Below are 8,148 nucleotides of genomic sequence, written 5' to 3'. Positions count from 1 at the left end.
TGTCAGCTAAGAAACAATAGTTATTATTCTGGAACACATTGTGTGTAACAATGAGCGCAATGTATTTGTATCTGTGTTAACCTTGCCATCATTGTTAATAATACTTACCATGAAATACATCATTTGCAATATTCATTAAATGTATTAGCGTGTTGCCCTCAAATGTTAAGATTTTTAAAGATCGATGACTTTCACATGTAATCAGTCACACACACGTTTTTTAATCAATTACACTGCAATGAAAAACCTGCTTACATAGTCAAAATATATAATTGGTCTTTGATGGCCAATAGTGAGGATGACGTTAATGTGAGCTACTGTCCCCCCCCCCCCCCCCCCCCTTAACATCCCGCCCATAATCTTGGCTCTATCCTGCGCGTTCTGCAGCAGCTGGTGCTGGTCCTGCTTCATCAGCATCTCTGTTGGAACATAAATTGATGCTTGAAATTAGTTTTTAAGGAAACACAATAGGCTCCTCTGTTTTGAATAAAAAAATTACATTACAACAACATGAGTTTTGACTTAGTTCAGGGGCTACGGTCTTATGTTTAGAGCAACCATTTTACGACCATCATTTGAAAAATGCATCGATAACGCCTTCAGTTAATGTGAATTATCAAAAGGCAGACTTTCACATATCTTGAATATAAAACCAGGTACAGTTTGCGATCAAGAAGAGAACATTTATTTCCCCGAAAAATGTAAAATGTCTGCAGTCAGTGTCCCCACTATAGCAAAGTGTCAGCATCAACCTTGAACAGTTTCCATTAATGTGATCTCCCCTGAAAGCCTAATGCTGTCTGCCTGAGCCTCTGAGCATCATAAGCACCGGAGCAATGCAGTGTCAGTGTTATTTCTGCTAAAGGGCTTAAGGTACAGTTAGCAATGTGGGGTCCAGACAACTTTCATTAAAATAGAGACCTTAAAAGTCCCCTATTATACTGTTTTTCATCAATATATTATAGCTCTCAGATATATACAAAACATGTCTCTGAAGTGTTTGGCTCCAAATACCAAACAGATCATTGCAGCATTACCCATAATCCCCTCTGTTTCAGCCCTGTTTCCAAAGTGCTGATTCTCTGTCTGTGACTTTAGATGAAAATAAGGAGCCCCTCCCCACGCCCCTCTGAGAGAGATTTGGTTACAAAGAACTCAATGGTGCTCTAGGAGGAGATTCAGGTGATAAGGTGTGTGGGGGGGGGATACCTTGGTTGCTGATTGGCTAATGGTTACAGAAGACAAAAAATCGTTATGACATCATAAAGTGGCCAAAATCTGATCAGCTCATTTTCAGACAGGTTTTTATATAAATGGATCAGGACAAAAAGAGAGCAAATGTTTTTTACTGAAACTTTCAGAATCTCTACACATGTTGATGTACAAAAGACGTGAAAAAGTGGATTTTGCATAACAGGTGACCTTTAAAGCAGAACATATTTCTAATGATGATTAAAAGAGTCAAGAACTACCTTTGAATGTCTTGTCAATGAACTCCTTACGTGTGTGATAGTGGTATTCATAGGCACCTGATGATAGTTGGTAAAACAGGACATCTTTGTGAAATATACCATTAGCATGACACATTTGGCATTCATGGACTATTTATTTGTTCTCATTTTCTTGCCTAGCACTAGGCAACAACCAACTGTCCAAGCTTTGTCAGCAGTGACGTCATTCTGCCCCTGCCACAACAGGAGGATCATCAGGGTCTTTTTGAAAGGCTAAACCAAAGAGTAGTGTCCTTCTATTCCAGCACAGAAGTGGCACTAGAGGAACCAATTAAGTACTTCTCTATGAGATCCAGCCCAAAGGGTCGATGCAACATTTGGGCTCCCAGCAGGTCTGAAGTGTTTCCATGTACAATAGGCTGTTACAGAACTCCCGTAAATGAGCTAGGCTCATTTTTAGGACACTTATAACACCACAGTTTGCTTTAACCAGCCAAAAACCGGATGTCAGGAAATTAAATGCAGCAAATTAGTCAAACACGAGAGCCGTGTGCTTCCATAACTGTCTCTGCCACCATGCTACCGTACATTGAAAACCATTATTTTGCAAATTGCTTATGTTGAGCAGGATGTTCTAAAATACTATATACTTACCACTAAAATATACCATTATTATTATTATTGTAAATCTCTCTGAAAGCCTTATTGATGCCTTGTGGACTAATTCCATAGTACTCAAGAGGCTGATATTATAACAAAACATTCAACAAGCTCATGGCTGTAGCGACAAATCCTCAAAATTGGTCTATGTGCATGTTTAAAGGATTAAATAGTACTTTCTTAAAGGTTGCTATACAATCCCAAATTGCTGCGAAAACAAGAGGACATTTGTTCAACCTGAAAACCCATATTCAAGTGCCCTGAGCTTCTTTCAAACCTTTTGCGGCTAGCAATTGGATTTATAAAAAGCAGTCATTATAGTGTCTATTAAAGCTGTCAAATGGAGAGCCCCTTCACTAAAATCCATTATTTTCCATTTCAATTAACTCTGAGGGGGTTCTGCATTTCCAAACAGAAAATACCACTGTAATATTATATCATGGATTTGTCTTCAATACCTTTTGCAGCTGGGAAAGAAATTCAATATGAAATTGCCCACCACCATAACTGTCATATTTAGTCCAGATAATATGATAATCTTCACAAATGGACAGCACTATTAGGATGTTTCTAGGAAATAAACAAACTACACCACGACTTCAATGCTACCACCACTAAGCTTCAATTTACTGTTTGATTTTGCGCTCATCTCACCTGCAAAAGTCCTTCCTCGGAGTGTGACTTGAAATGACTAAAAATGTATAAATCTACGAGATGGAAAAGGTTATTTAAAATGGTTTGCAAACACCTGTTTATATTAAAAAAATGCTTCAAAGTTCACAGGCGGAGATTTCAGACTTATCATAATCTGCAGAATTTGTTTTGAAAATCCCTTTAGCTTGCGTCAACCAGATATCTTATTTCAGGCATTCATTTAAAACACAATGACATAACTCATATACTTTGACTCGGATGTGAATTCTAACTCTCTTCCAGATTTTAGGGCTCATTCCAGCATCACTCCATTGTGAGCATGTTAGTATTCTGACGTTAGCATTAGCTTTGGTCAAAGAGCTTCTATATGTGTTTTTCATAATATAACACTAGTTTGGTTAAAAACGGTTAATATATATTTCTATTAATATGGTTCAAGAAGATTGAACCACAACGCAACAAAATGATAAACTATAGCGATTAGTGCAATTAAATAATCATAAAGTATTTTGTCATAATCATCACGTTATGTGCAGATAAACCTCCCATTTGGCCTCTTCACGTAATGTTTAAGATGGAAACAGACATGTACAGGTTGGATGCCCCTCATGGTGGGCTGTGAGTTATATGGGGCTTCTGTGGTACCCGATGTAGGTCATGAGAAGTAATAAAATGTTTTAGAAGCCACTGTTAAGTGATGCTTTTTCATAACATGTCCAATGACACGTGAATGACAGAGTGATTTGTCCTAGAGGACCTTAAACATAAACCACTGGACAACATTTTGACAGCACGTTCCTTGCTGTAAAAGAACATATGATATTGTTTATTTCCGTCTGGCTTCTGCCTCACTGTTGTTAATTGGTCTGGCTTCGTGTTTGTTACCTTGACAACATATTCTCTCCTCCTTCCCCATTAAACTTTCCCTCGACTCTCACGCACTGCATTGGGTGGTTTAACATTTGCCAGCAGAGGAGGAATAACATGGCAAATACATCTCACGCCTCTCCAATGACATATTAATGCGTAAGTCATCCCTTAGGTTAGAGAGCTATGAACACTCATGAATGTTATGCGCCATAAACGCAAGTGGATTTGAGAGATTTCAAAGGAAACAATATATTTTATCTATCTTTTTGCATCAGTAATAAAATGTCTCACAATATTGCTTTCCTCACAATATCCCAGCTATAAAAAAAATGTTTCCCTTTCTGTCTTTGTGGCATCTGACTGTGCATTCTGTGGTTAGGGGGCTATTGTTTTTGCAAGTAGGGGAAGGGCACGTCTCCCAAATGGACATGTCATGTGGAGCAATGCCCAGCTAGTTTCACTGGAGAACCCTGGGGTGTGGAGCAGAGCAGCCAGTCAGACATAGAGAATGAGGCGAACTATCTTTGGCCGGCGAGCCATAATGCTCCCTGGGCCAAGCTGGGCTCATGGAATAGAGGGACAGAGAGACACAGGATAGAAAGGGAGTCAGGCTGTTGATGGTGTTGGCAAACAAACATACTCTACTGCATTAAAAAAAGAGAGAGAAGCACTACCCATATGACTCCCAAAAAGGAAATCTCACATTAATATAGACCTACTGTGCTCTACACGCAGCGGTTCTCAACTGGTGAGTCACGACCCACTACCGTTTCGAGTGGGTCGCAGATGTGTGAGTGAAGAAAACAATTTTTTTTTTTTTAAACTTATTTTGAAGGCCCGATTTTCTAACGCTGTGCATGCAATAGGCGTTGGACTGGAAGTACCGGATACCATAAACGGTTTTGAAAACTTCTGTCACGTACTGTAGTGATCATCTTCTCAATAAAACATCTTTGCTGATGTTTTTTCGAGTCTTCTGGCCAATCAGAATCAAGATTGTTGCCAGAAGTCCCGACGGAGAATAACTTTGCGGCAGAACTATTCTTTATACATCCATGGGTACAACTTCAGATAAAAATTAACACATAATAAAATATGACCCCCGGTTTGATGATTGACAGGTCACAGAACAACCCTTACCCACAATTAAAGTAATTCACACAGATCCTCTTTGCTCTTCTCTCTGTGGAGCAGCAAGCTGTCAGAACTAAGTGAAAAACAAACAATGGCATAAAATATTATTAATATGTCGGGTAGCAATAGATGTATTTATTTTCTTCTCAGAGTGTACCAGAATGCGTAGTTTATATGTTAGTATTTCTAAAAATCTCCTGGGGGAGGATCCCCCCAGACCCCCCTTCTGGAGTTGGGTTTTCAGCATGTGTGCCTTGTTATGTTAAACAGTTCAGCTTGATTCCAACATCTCATTAAACCTTATTTTAAAGCATACTTTAGTTCTGTGAAGGGATATAAGGAATATATGCAGTGTACTTCACTTTAATTGTATGCTGAAAAAGCGTATATTACAGCACGATTTTTTGTTGAATAGATTTGAGTGGTTCAAAATGTTGGGTCGCGATCTATTGACAAAGGAAAAAGTGGATCCCGAGGCCTTACCAGTTGAGAACCACTGCTACAGTATGTTAAGGAAAAACTAATTAAAATCAGATTATATTTATTTTTAAACTATGTATTTGAATATTCAATTAATTAGATATGTAAGATGTTTCAAGGATAATATTACATAATAGAGGCACACATGCATATTGGTCAACCACTACTGCAAACTATGTGACCATTTTTCTTTTTTATTGACAAAGAATTTGATGAAATCGATAAAAAGAAACGTAGAAAATGTATTGGTAAGACATTTGTTCTGATCTGCTATAGCTTCAAGTGTTTAAACCCAAAGCTAGGTGGTTACATTCATAACCCCCTAGTTTACCATAATGTAAACCAACTGTTGTTAATATTTATAACTTGGATTTATTCTAGCAAGTAAGGGCTTTTAAACTCATTGGTTATCCTCTTCAAAGTATTTTTCCATTCACGTACTTTTCCCAAAATATATTTGGAAAATGGCAATATTATTGTCAGGTTACATACTTTCGATGTATCATTTTGCCAAATGCCACCATAGGACATTCTGATTTATATAAAATAATATAACAGTAGACAGAGTGCAAGGAGAGAAGACAAAGGGTGGGTACAAAGTGAGGGAAGGCACATCAAGATGAGAAGCAAAGGGCAAAAGAGGTGCAGAAAGGGAGAGAGGACCGGAGAGGGAGAGAGGGAAATCAACCAAGTGTATCACTTTAATGAAGTATCATGACTCAAGATACTCCCTAGACGCCGCCCCAGTGTCTCCCCCAACAGGAAGGTGTTGCTGTGACTGTCGCTGAGCCCAGACTGTCATGGCCGAAATTCAGAAATCATTTTTGGAAAATTTCCCGGCGTCTGGAGGGTCTGACATGGACAATGGTGGGGGCAGGTAATGTGATTATCAAGGCATTTCCACTGATATTAAACAGGTTTTTTAAATGAATGAGATAGAATCAATATTCCTCATCTACTGCTCAATGTTCGCATTGTGCCCATGACTGATCTACTATTTATTAAAACATTTTGAAATCCCATTCACTTTCTGTAATTCCAGCCATAAAGTAATTATAATCTGAAAAATTAGCCATATTCATAATTATGGTCACAAATAAATAAATACAATTCAAATATTTGACTATTAAAGTCTAATCTAAATTCTATGAAAGTCATTCTTCCATCCTCTCCTTTAATAAATAGGTGGAGCAGCAACAGAAAGATGAATTCCCCGATAAATACCTCTTTAATTTGATCAGCCTGCTAATTATATGAGACATATAATTGACTCAGAAGATAGACATATAACAAGCAGGCTACCTTCTCTTCTGCCTTTCCTATATGTCATGAGTGTGTGTCTATGTGTGTGTGGTTCAGCTATGGCAATGATTGTATGCGCTTAAGGAAGTGAAGCGTTACTCCAGCTAACAAGAGTGAGCAGGAACCTCGTGAATAAAAGGGAATGAGAATGAGCGAGAGAAAAATGCAAAATAAAATGAGAAGAGGCAGAGACGAGGGAAAGCCACTTTAGGTCAAGCACCTTTTTAATCAGCTCTCTTACAATGGGGGGGCGTACAGATAACAAGGCAGAGAGAGCCTCCTGTGCAGCTAAATTCACAGATTGATGGCTAGCTGGGGGAGAGTCCTCTCAACCATGGTAAAGCCACAGTGCCACGCTCCTGGAGATAGGGGATTACACAAGGCCGCCTCTTCACAAGGCATGAATTTATCTTGGATTTACACCCCCAGCCTGTTGCACATGCAGGTGTTTGTGTGCCTCCGTCCTTCATCTAAACCTCACAGGAAAAGATCCACCTTCAGATACTTCCACTGAATAGCAAGAGTCATGGTGTGTCCTGTCACATTTCTAGCCAGCTTCTTTCAACCTGTCAAGTAAAAATGTGCTTCATATAACAATTTTGAATATTTATTACCGTCAGCAATATCAAGATGGCTTGTTGCATCAATGTGTTTGCAATAGTTGCATTGCATTTTCCATATCGAGAAAAATGTCACTTAGTGTTATGAACGATCTACCCTGGAACCTCAACATGTAGTAGAAATTATTTAATTCTCACAGGCTGATACAAAAACCTTTTGCATCAAGTTACTCAATTGATTCAGAGTGCTTTACTTCAGTAAGGATTCTGGTAATGGCATAAGTATTATTATAAAAATGTATTATTACCAAGACAATATTCTGTAGACATGCTAAAAGCTCTGTGAGGCTGTATTTATTCAAAAGCAAAGCTTGGAGCTGAATGCTCACATCAGCATGCTAAAGTGCTCAAAATCATAATCTCTCAAATACCAATGTTTAGCTTTTATAAAATGTGCTATGTTAGTTACGCAAGTCACGTTAGATAAGATAAGATAAAATAAGATGGACCTTTATTAATACCTGTGGGTAAATTCCGGGAGATTTAGTGTTGGGTAACTATCTTTCAAAAGTAACTTCTTACACTGACATTTCCTACTGAGAAAAGTACTAAACCTGAGTATGAAACCCTTGTGCAATTACTTGGTATGGAGAAGGTACTATATACTGTATACGAGTGATAGGGATTTCATTAAGGTTCCTACTGAAAGACTCTAGACTCTAGTCTACAGTATATATTGCAACCCAGGCTCACAGCATTTGGTGTTATAGTCACGAAATTTAATCTAACACGATTTCCCCCTTTTTTTCGTGTAACTCAGAACGATTTTAAAAGCAATGTATTTCTATTGGTAGTATGTTTCGTGCCTGCAGCACGTCTTTTTGTCCGTTCGGGTCTTGGAAGACCGGAAGCTGTGGGGTTCATAAAAACATGTTCTTACTCAATATCAAGCCACGATTATTGTTATTATTTTAAATCGTATAATGTCTGACTTTTTTTGTCGTCTGTTAGGAAAAGAAATGGGGCTCAGAGCCTCA

This window comes from Notothenia rossii (genome assembly GCF_949606895.1).
Source record: "Notothenia rossii genome assembly, chromosome: 10".
In the NCBI taxonomy this organism is placed as follows: domain Eukaryota; kingdom Metazoa; phylum Chordata; class Actinopteri; order Perciformes; family Nototheniidae; genus Notothenia; species Notothenia rossii.
This window is presented reverse-complemented; position numbering follows the sequence as displayed.